Source organism: Pomacea canaliculata, linkage group LG6 (assembly GCF_003073045.1).
Source record: "Pomacea canaliculata isolate SZHN2017 linkage group LG6, ASM307304v1, whole genome shotgun sequence".
Classification (NCBI taxonomy): domain Eukaryota; kingdom Metazoa; phylum Mollusca; class Gastropoda; order Architaenioglossa; family Ampullariidae; genus Pomacea; species Pomacea canaliculata.
Window position 1 is genome coordinate 9429161 of NC_037595.1, and position 12168 is coordinate 9441328.

The 12168-nt window shown below is 40.7% G+C and overlaps 1 long non-coding RNA gene across 1 annotated transcript; it reads left to right on the forward strand.

Moving 5' to 3' along the window:
- Positions 1 to 271: 271 nt before the first annotated feature.
- LOC112566278 lies at positions 272 to 1407 on the forward strand. Its single transcript, XR_003099547.1, has 3 exons — positions 272 to 307; positions 537 to 595; positions 1272 to 1407. It is a non-coding gene; the product is annotated as an uncharacterized LOC112566278 (long non-coding RNA).
- Positions 1408 to 12168: the final 10761 nt, after the last annotated feature.

The following is a 12168-nucleotide window of genomic DNA, read 5'->3' on the forward strand; positions in this document are numbered from 1 at the left end:
ATGGTACGGCATGATACATAATTAAGTATTCTATCCTAATTTAGATATTCTACTGATGAACAACTGCCGTTGATCCACAGTAACATAGAGGCGTGAAAGTGGCATACAATTATTTAAGAAATAAATGCTCACGGTAATCAAGTGTAAAATGAAAGTAAATCTCCTCTCGTTGCAGAACAACACGAATATCTCCGTCCTCGTTATTGTCCTGGACGTCAATGACAACAACCCCATCTTCAACCCGCACAACGGATCGGTGATGTTGAGCGGGAAAGAGACGACTGGTCACGTGATCACAGTTGTCAACGTGGGTTACGTCCAGCAGATTTGTTTGTTGTTATGTGTATGAATGCAAAAGTCTTCACTAGAAATTTTTAGTCATCTTACACTGTATGACTAATGTGTCCTGTGACAACTTTTCTCGGGATTGACAACACAAAATGCCGTCCTGTATCATCTAGTCACCACATCACTCCTTCTCCTGAATGGCAGGAGAAACTGCTCGCGCTCCAATATCAGCTGATTATTTGTTGCAGGCCTCGGACGACGACGAAGGAGTCAATGCTGAAATGACCTACAGCTTACAGCCGGACTCGTAAGTAGCCCTGGAGGTAATGTGAGGGATGAAATGAAAAACACGACAATGACTCGATGAGGTGCAGATATGAGGTTGAAATTGAAGTTTTACACCTGCATGGCATGATGTTCGTAAAACACACATATCTGTCACAGACTGCTGGGCGTGCACATTCATGTCATGTCAATGTCTTTGAACAACGATAATTAAACAAAAATATTGATCATTGCTTTTATCATTCCATGAAGAGTTATCACATCTTCAAAACTTTTTTTTAATTAATGGTCTTTATTTCTTTCCTCCACGCTATCGATAACAGTGTGTACAGGGGAAACAACTCTAAATGCAAAATTTATTTGATGCTTTTTTTCCCTCTATTCTTCATGTTGTTGTACTAAGCTTTATGTCTGGATAGCTTTCATTTATAAACAACACAACTTCTAATATTTTGCTTAATATTTGGTTAAAAAAAAAAAGCATTTAGAGAGATTAAAAGAGACTGTCATGCACATTTTCTGTTAGTTCTGTGCGATAACTGTAGCCAGTCAACCAGCGATGACACTTTCAGGATTGTGGTCTTGTCCTATGGTTCAGCTTAATTGTTAAAGATGAGAGAAGGTGAGTTTTGCTCATCTGTGTACCAGGAACAGTAAATCCTCTTTTTCAAGCAGCTCACTCCAAAGACGCCTTTCAGAATGTTGCAGTACTTCTACATCAATGATTCAGGGGCGGTAATTCTACAAACATTGTCAACCTTGGAGACGATGGACCTGCTGGTCAAGGCTTCAGATGGGGGTTCGCCATCGTTGTCCGGCTTCTACACACTCAGGGTAAGTGAGCTGATCTATACAGCTCCTGTACAGCAAATGTTTTGTACTCTTTTGTTGTTTACAGCCTCGTCAGCCTGATTACTTAATTCCTACCCTGCTCACAGTCGAAGTCGACACTTTGTTAAAGACATAAAGACTGACAAGCTAGAAGTAACACAATGGATTTTCTCTTCACTTACAATCTGCCTAAAATAAATAATTTGTTGTCCTGTTTTCCCTATTAAATAAAACATCCCGTTGCTTAATTAAGAGTTTATTAAATAGTCTGACTGGTTATGGACAATGTCATGACATGGTGACGACGACGACGACGACGACGACGACGATGATGATGATGATTTGAAACACGTTTCTAATAAGTTTTATGTCTTTTTCAGATAACTATCCCAGCAGTCAACGGAAGTGTTGTCATTTTTGCACCAGTGACTAGCGACATAATAGCCGGGAAAAAGAAGAGCGTTGAGGGGTATGGGCGTGAGAAATAATTATATAAAATTATATGAAATTATATAAAATAATTATATTATTTACTCCTTGCACAAATTATTTGATTTCAAACTTGATTTCATTTGGGCAACATTTTATTTACTTTGCTGTCATACAATCTTCTATTTCGTGTGTCCATATTTTTTCAGAGAACTCATGTTAATCCTAGGCGTCAATGTTACCATTGAAACCATTCGACAACATTCAGTTGACAGGTAAAGCATTTTAGTCATTTGTACAATACTTGCATTACAAGTACACTACAAAAGCGTTTAAAACGAAATTACTGCTATGTGACATTTCAACTAAGTTTGTCTGTTTTCTCCTTATTCAGATATTTTGCATAAATTGACGTTTGATAACCTTTTTGTATCTTTTCTGAACTTTTAAAAGAAATCATTTTATTCCTAGTTAAATACTTCTTTTTAGCAACTATGATATTGTTATTTTATTGGTTGGTTACATATTGAGTGGGAACGTTACTCACAGCATGACCAATATTGTGACTTTGGTTTATCCCAGCCCACAAGCGGAACAATATCTAATAAAACCCTCTGTACAAAGTGTTCTCATTTTGAATGTTTTACAGCTCAGCAATATACATCACTGCACGGGGTATGAGCACAGGTCAGCCACTGAAAGTTGAAGAACTTCAAAAGTAAGTCACCTGGACTGACGTCTGCTCACTGCTGTCAGATAATGAGCAGGACTTCTTAACACTCCTTGCTTATTTTACAAATAAATGCATTTAAAAATAATGAAGAAGGTAAAATGAGAGCAATAACACAATTCTCCAATGTTCAGTTCCTATATTTTGCGGATCTTCTTTCCTCGAAGCCATGATACCAGAATCGTCTTGAACAGTCTTCTTAGTAATGATTGGCTGTGTGACAAACGTAAAACAAATAAACTGTCTTACAAACCTCATGGAAAATATTTTTATATAGATGAGAAAGTTTTAAAGATGATATTTTGTTTATTATATTATCAGCTGATTGTTTTTTTTTTCATTTCGTGTATATATCATATTAGTATTAGTATTAGTATTAGTATTAGTATTAGTATTAGTATTAGTATACTTAGCATAGACGCACGCAGGCAGGAAGTAGAAAGATGCTTTAGATTTATATCATGCATCAAATACGCCTTCTAATCATCCAACCTATTTTTATACTTTAACTTTCATAAAGTGTTTATTGTAACTTTTCGTTGTTTTGACTGTTTGCCGTATGGTTATGTCCCTTACCCAGGCTTGTGGACTCAAAACCTGCAGAAATTGCTGACTTGTTTCGTCAGACCGTCCCTGATGGCACCTATGAGAAGGCAACTGCTGCAGACGACTTTAACACCCCAGTTATCGTCCTCATCGTCATTGCCGCAGTTCTTCTTATTGCTCTTATCATCGCTACAGTTCTCATTGCAAGGGTTTACAAGAGGTACTCTCAAGACAGTCTGTTCCGCAATTTATCAAAACTTCTATTCCCAAAGCTAATTACGGCTGCTTCTATTTGTTGAAATTGGAACACGAGGCTTAGTTTTGTTTGAAAAATATATCTTTTTGTTTTCGTACACTAATAACGTTTTTGAAAATCACCTTCCACTAGTTAAAGGATAAATGCTGTGTATACCTGTGTGTGGGTGTCAACAAATTAATATTTGCAACGCATGTGTATTTGTGCGTGCGCGATAGCGTTTGTGTGAAACTGAATGTATGTTTTTAATCTCTGACCTAAGACCAAGAAAAAGAGCATATTTTATTTCAAGTTTAAGTTCTTATTTTCATCCGACATTTGCAACAGAAAACGTAACAAGCGCTTGTTTAAGAGGCTGTCCACCACATCCACCGTTTTCAACTCTGCCATCGAAGACGGCAACAAACAAGACGAGGTCAACGAAGCCATCAACCCTGATTTCGCTCAGGAGGAGAAGGAGGAAGAAGATTCCCAGAACGTCACGCTAATCAACGAAGCTGAAGTGACGTCAGCTGCCGACATGCAGACATGTCACAATGCCGACAATGACGACGATGTCTCCGAGAACGAAGCGACGGAGCGGCCGCCAGACGCAGACAGCGGGGTTCCCAGCGACCGAGAAAATGGACAAGGAGATGATGACGACATTGACAACAGTTCCGATGATGGCAGTTCATCTCCGCAGACTCCGCGCAGCTCCGGTAACCTCGCGGCTTTGCTGGACGAACCCTTGCTGAACTCCGCTGACCCCGGACATGACGTGACGTCACCCGGAATGTATTCTGACGCGCTAGAAGCTTTGCTGCTTCCGGTTGATTCCCTCGAGAGCGGTCCTCCTGCCGAGCCCCCGGTGGACTTCGATGATCAGGATAATTATCCGACATTCGCTGAAGAAGAGTTTCCGAAGGAGATCACGGAAGAAGAGCCTCCTGTCCTCCAGGCCGAGTTTGAAAGCGACCTTGACCCAGTGACCCCTGACGACGAGGTTGAGGACACCGGCTCGCTGAATGGCTTCCTTGGCTTTCGGCTCCCGACTAGGTCCTTCACGCCCCCCATGGTCCGCAAGTCGCAGGAGCAGAGGGAAAAGGAGTTAGAGCCCATGCCGGAAGAACCCATGCCAGACTACGGCAAGAGAGTTCGCTTCAACTTCCAGGTCACGGAGCACGAGATAACGGACTACAATGACAACGACGGAGATCTCGAAAACGATGGCAATGACGCCGATGATCCAGCAGACGATGAGGAAGAATTTCCTACGCCGACACCACTACTGCCACCTCCATCAACTTCATCTACGGACGATAACGAGCCCGGCGATGACTTGAGAAGAAGCGATGAGCATGATCCTAACACAAATGAAGAAGAGGAGATAACGTCTTTCTAACGCAAGATCTGGTTCTTTCTTCAAGAAAGGACAACTTTAGGAAAAGACATGCTGGTGATAAAGACTTTGCCACCTTCTGTAAGGAAACAGTTGTAGAAACTCGAACAGATATTGTCCATGAATATTGAGTCACGAAAGCTTTAACTGCTGTTTGCAATTCCAAAGTCCTCACTCTGCATTGACACTGTATTCGATGAAAACGTGTCCTATATGAAGTTGATGGATCACAACAACTTTATCTAAACAAATTCTTGGCATTACTTTAACTTAGCATAACAAATGTCTCATTAAATTTGTGAAGACTTCCATCAGTTCAATTCAAAACATCATTCGCTACCATACCAATGCCTTCAGGAGCAGGTAATGAAATACCTTCGTTATTAACATCCCCGAAAGTCACTAGTTTGGGCGAACTTGTACCTCGCTTAGCCTCATTAACCAGATTTTAAATAATTGTTCATCACGAGGACAAAACAGATTTGATATTTTTGCTCTTTTTAAATCTCCACTCCAGTTCTTTCTTTGTACAGATGTATAAAAGTGCTGATAACTGCACAAGATGCAATTTGTTTAAAATGCATATATTTTAAATTATAAAGAATGTGCCCTAAAATTTAACAAATGAATATATTTTAATTATTAAAGACTATGTCAAAAATTATTAATAAATCTGATGCATCAGACACCGTCGCATGAAAACGGAAAAATATGTATACGGGTTTTTTGTCTTCACTCTTTCCTTTTACACATACATCATGCAAACATGTTCATTGGTGTGCATCTTGAGGCAGTCTTGAAGTGCAAATATCCTTCGTTCTATCTTCAAGCTCAATTAAAGTCCCAATCTGATCCTTTTTCTGTATCTTGAAGCAAAAGTGCAAACATACTTTTTATGTATTGTGAAGCAGAACTGAAGTACAAACATAGTTTCTTTCAGTTGCTGACAACGTAAATTTTGTATGCATGATGAAGGAAATATTTTACGGGCGTGGGCACTAAGCCTATATTGTAAATAAAGAGTAGTTAACAGAAGGAAATATTCACAATCTTAGTCTTTTTCATATTTTTCTGTTGTTTCTATTCAATTGCTTCAGTGTTTGCACGTGGCAGTATTGTAGATTAGCATATTAGTATATATTAATATTGCGGCAGTATTGTAGATTAACATATATCCAAGAGCCTCTGTAAACTACTTTCTGATTTTTTTTTTTTTTGGTACCATATTCTAAAACTGTCTCAAAAATTGTACATTGATCGCACTTGTAAATTACAATGCAAAATAACTAATTTAAGAAAATATTTTATTTATATAATGTAATTACAATAGTGAATGATATATGTCAAATAAAAGTTACCAAACGCATTTTGTAAAGCGTGGGTTTCTGAAAAGTTCTGATCGCGAGTTTTAATTGAGTTCTGTACTCTAACATCTGACTTCATATGTCATCAACCAATGGATCGTCGAGGCCGTTCTGGTCGCATTGTAAAGACGCAGGGGGAGGGCCGGAGGGACGCAAAAGAAGAGGATGAAGAAAACGAAAAACGAAAGAAGAGTGAACAAAGATACAAGAAAAAATGAGAACAAGGCGGAATAACATTTGTTTTATACAACACTAAGCAAACATAAATAATATTGCAGGTTGAACTACATTGGGCACTTCCGTCAAATCTCACTTCACTGTCAGCAGAACTGAATTCATACCGCATGTTGTTTAAAACAGAACTGTGAAATCCAAATAAACAAATTCTCATGACACAAGGTACGAAAGACTATAAAGCTATTTATGTTTGCCATTAAACTGACATTTCAGACTTGTTATACGTTATATTTAAACATATTTTCTTAGGCTTCTCTGACATTTTCTACATCAGCAGGACACGATAGTTTGTACCGCTCAGCCACTATCTTTTAAGAGAACACCGCCATCTATATCGCTTGTATCAACACATAACACGTGCTAAGCTTCAAAAGTAGTCTCAAGGGAGATCATACAGCTAAACTGAAAGACTCAACACAGCAAAAGGTCACGCCTATGACTTGTCATTCCGATGTCAAGGTCGCGTGTGTAGCCTTGACCTCATTCTTCGTACATCCCTTCCACCAGGTACTCTACTCTGGAGTAGTGCCGCTTCTTCCAGCCGTCATGGCATCGTTTGACGATCAGCACAATAGCCGCCACGAAAAAGAGGCAGCCGACGACGAGGGAGGTGATGAGCACGGAGAAGGATGTGAAGCGTGTGCCCTGGTCAGCAACCTCTTGCCAGTTGGTCCCCTCGGCCACGTCATCTGCAGGTGACGTCTGCGCAGTCTGTGGTTGGTTGGTAGTGACGTCTGGATTTGGTCCTGGAATCAGATTCAAGTTGGCAGGTGAATTGTGTGGCTCACTGCTGTCCACGTTTATGTCCTACACGTTAGAGATCACGATCCACTCATCTTTCACAGGACATCAACATTCTACCATCCCTTGAAATAGTGGAGTGGGATCTGTGGCTAATGAAAACATATTGGTTCAGAATTGTTTTTGGTATGTGTACTTTGCAATTCAGAAAATCCAGCGAGGGTCATAGAGACAAGCGCAGGGAGAGACAGAGGGTGAAAGTGGGAATGGTGTAATTCCTTGCCGAGACACGGTATGTTACAAAATAACTCTACAAACAACTTGAGGAATTTATATTTTCAACTGGTGATTCATGTCGACATAAACTTATTGTCAGAAAAGTAGCTCGTTTTCAGCCCTTTCTCGGCGTGTGGTTCAGACTTGACCCACCCCGCTAAACATAATACATTACGAGAAGCCCAATGACAGGTCGTTGTTATTTGTTGAGCGAAAGAACAAGCCCGGACGCAGTATTTGCACTTAGTGTCCTTGACATTATTTACTCAAACAAATTGTAAACAGGACGTGTCTACTACACGAGCATTGTTATAGTTTTCTTACTTTTTGGATCATTTAATTTTTTTAAATGCTTCAAGGTGTATGAGCCCACTTACCTGTGGTTGTGAGCTGTTCCCGGGTACTCCCAGTTCTTTCTTCGGTACTGGACGTTGAAATAGCTCCACCGTCTGTCCAGTGTGGGTCTGTATGAGGCGAGGTCAGATCTTGTGATGACGCGGTGGTGTCCGTCCGGTTCACGCCTGGCTGCCAACGGCGGTCGACGCTGTCAGGTTCTGAGTTGAAGTCACATTACCTTCTGAGACCAAACTGACTTCAGTCTTATTGAAAGTATCTGACGGCTGCGTCACATTAGCGACTGATGGTGTCTGGCTGACAGACTTTACTGTTGTGCCAGTTACATTCTGTGTGGTGGCGCCCTCTGTGTCTGTGGAATTATCGCCAGGTTTCGCAGCTCCAGCATTTGGAGAGACTGTCGTGTTGTACACCTCACGGTCCTCAGGCTCTGTGACTTCATGTGCACCCTGGGAAGTTGTATTCTCTGCGGGTGCATGCGTACTCTTTGCACCATCGACCTCGCCTTCCCGTGCGGATTCAACATCCGCGAAGACCTCTAATCCGTCAAATGTATAAAAACTACAAGCAGCAACTGGTTGGCACCGATACAGACGACAGTTGGGGGTAGTTTGTACTTCTTCGATGTTTACTTTATACAGAACCACGTTGCACAAACCTGAAGTAAAGACAAAGTTCATACCATCATCAGCGATTTTCAAAAGAGACAATTTTCATCCAGCAACCTTTCCGTCCATTAGGAGTGAGGTATTAGAAAATGAACCTTTTTCGGGGTCAGCTTTTGTAAGGACACTGCTCGTCTACTCTCTCTCTCTATCCCCAACTCCTTTGGGAGTCAGAAAGCTATTCTCGACTGTCGGAAATTCCATGCAGGTATATATATCTATGTTTAGCTGTTATCTTTATACAATAGTGACGTCACGAGATAGACCTCACGTAGCGGGTTACTGCGTATCTGTTATAGGATGCAATTAGACTATAATCTTATAAAAGTCTATGATGGAAATCAGTCTAAAACATCACCTTCTGTGTTATTACAGCACTGAACGATGCAGTTTTCATAGCCGTCTGCAGTGATCTCCCCTAGCAACTGCTGACTACCTGGGGCGCCCACAAACAACTGGTCTGGCTGAGTGACAGGTAACAAGCAGACACCTGGCTGTAACCCTTTTGTCCGTGCAAAGCGTTCAGTGACCAGACGACGAAAAGAGGCAACGCATAGGAAATCATTCTGAAAAAGGAAAAAAAATGTGATCAAATTAGTTTTTCCTGACTTGTGAGCAACACTTCGATCGGTCGTGGAGCACCAGGTGCATAGATGCTATGGTCGATACTAATTAATGTGTGTGAGCTATCGGCGTCTTTATCACGTAAGCCTCACGTGTGATTCCCCTTGATTAGTTTTTGGAAGAGAAATTGATCATAAGTGCAAAGGCTTAATAGACGGTGTGGCTTACACATTTGGCCTTGGCCCTCCATGTACATTATATACACGTGGGAAGATCCATAAGTTTGAAGACCTTCTACATCAGAATTTTTGTGTGGACTTATTTTGTACGTGTAAGTACGCTGTTTAATTGAGAAATTCCTTGCACTTCATTCTAAATAGAATGGTTATGCCTATAGACGGGAAATAAAAATGTGAGGGACGGGGATTTTTCCCCATGTTTCCAAAAAATGACGGTCAGGTTTCTGGAGACTTCTGGCATCAACATAACCGAGGCTTTAACGTATTTCACCCAACCTGGCACCTTGCATTATCCGGCTCGATATCTTTCGAAAACCAACCAGTCAAGGATTGAAGTCCTATCGAGCTCAAAAGGTTAGGCAAAGAGCAAAGAGATGTACATCCCCTATTTTCTCTTCTATTTCCAGATAAATATGAATAAGTATATGTAAGCAGGCACACAGTTCACTTGTGCATAAGCATAATCATATTGCTAAGTATATTTTGGAACAAAGTTTGAAAAAACATACACATTCTTTGCAGGCTCTCTCTCACACTAATACACAAAGATTCACACTCTACCAGTCTACCTGGTCATGCCCTACCTTTGCAGCTCAGTTCGCCGTTCTAGCCTACAGTCATCTCTATAAAAGTCACAGCCACGGTTCACACAATTTCCCATCGAATGCTGTCGGGCTGCAGAGAAAAAAATATTCCCTTCATCGCTATCGCCATCTCGACTACAGGTGATCGTCATCCTGCCCTCGCCGACATCACGTTCTGTTCTCTGATCGACATCGACATCGACTGGTGCACACCAGGTGTTCTGCACACTGGGCCTCACGTGGCCGCCTTGTTGCTGTGTGCAGCCGCCGATACACCGCCTCACGCACTAATCAAAAGGTGATCTTTCCTTCCCTCCCTCTCTCATCCCCCTACCTGCCAGGTAAAGCAAGTCCGACAACCGCGCAATATGTGTGCTGCATCTTTAATACGATGCATGTTCCTAGAACTGAAATTATCTTTGATTTTCTTCCTGCTATTTCGTCAACTGTTGCAGAAAATCGTGATTCATCTTAAAGTCGCACTATTCAAGCTGGTTGTAAACATTTCTGTTCTGAATATTCTAATGTAGAATTTTCTTTTATGATTTACTATTGTGTAATTTATGTGACTGTTAATGACTTTTTTGCAAACTATAATTTAAAATATGATATAAAAAATCTTTCTTTTATTTATACTGAAAATAATGATCTGAACGTGAGTATTATCAGTTGCGATTTAATAGTTTTGGAATCTCGCGCACGCATACACACTGAGCGTTGCACTTGAAGATCTCAAGCGGACTTAAAAAAGTATGTTCAGATTAGTATGATCTCAAGTTATCAAATAACATTTTAGAATAACACAACAATAGCTTAGCCACAATATATATTCCATGAACTTTAAAATATTCACCTCTGTATAAAGCAGTCTAGTCGAAGGTGTAACTCCCCGCCGACCCCGAGACAGTAAAACTTCAATCGCCGCCAAGCAATAAACAGGATGTGAGAGAATTCCTTTTCGTATGACGACCGACCCCTCCCCTCCCCAAACCCTACCGGACAGGTAAAGATTGGGTCACGTGAGGTGAAAATCGACAACAGGTAACACGTCAGGTAACACGTGTTGGCACTTGGAGAACTCTAGATCAATATTCTTCCCCTCGTCTTGGCGAGTAAACTTTCTAAGGTCGAAACTTGGACACACCGGCAATGTGTGTTTGTGTGCGTGCCGAGAGATTAAGTCAGCTTTCAGACCCCGTCTTATCGCTGAAGAACAAATACACCAGCTACCACTCATTGCCTCCGGCTGACGGACTGTCGATTGAAACAGGCGTTTTTATTTTCACCTCAGCTCTTTCATTCCGATTGGTGTCTTTCAAGAAACGGATCATGTTTGATGAAAAAAAAAAAGAAACAAACAAAACGACAGTTTTGCTAGCCTAAAACAAAGCAGGGAACGGATAGGTCTCATCTACCTTACCCGAGCTGAGTGCAGCTCATTTTAAAGGATTTTCAAGCAGAGCGCATGAGCTTTCTGACAGAGGCATGTTGGTTATAAAACGTATGCAACATTAATAATACCCCATTTATGTTCAGCAAACCTATTTATTTGTGCACAGATCATCAAGACTTGAACGCCTTCATATTTCATGAGCGAATAGCACCAGGTGTCGAAAACGATATTTAATTACTTTTTATCCATCATCTCTAAGGAACAGAATGACAAGAAATAAGTGAGAGGGAAGGACAATAAACAGATGAAGATGATGATAAGGGGGAAGAGATTTTAAATTTTTTACCTACCCAAAGGATTTCAAGCCAAGCACAATTACATTCCAGACAGCACTTAAACATTTTGTAAACATTTACAAATGGTCGAGAACCCTTTGCAAACGTTTATAAAATCAGGGATTTAGTCAATCATAAATCTGCATATAGATGCTACTAGAGCAGTCATTACCACCATCATTATTAGCACGCTATATAGGCTAATATAGCAAATCATGTTGATAATTATCTGTCAATGGCAAAGAATTAAAGCAAGAAAGAACTGCTACGTGACAGAAGCATCACGAAGCAAGAATCTTAATTGGCAGAGATGGCATCTGCACTGTCAAGCAGAAACTGTTATCTACGGGTCAGCAGCTTACATCAGGGAAAACAAGGCAATTCTTCATACTTAGCCCGTCTTTCTTCTCTCTCTGTTCTGTGTAATTGAGGTCAGTGTGAGTGGACTGGGCAATGTCGTTCTGCTGGCTTGAAATAGTGGGATGTTGTTTTCCTGCAGTGATCCAAATCTTTTAATGAGTGGAGGGGACACATATCACCACCATTCTTCATTTATTAATATTTTTGTGAGAAGTTTGTACTGTACCTGTATATGACTGCAACACACCCAACTACCTACAATATGTACGCATGCACAGGCATACACACACACATGAACTTCATAATTGGT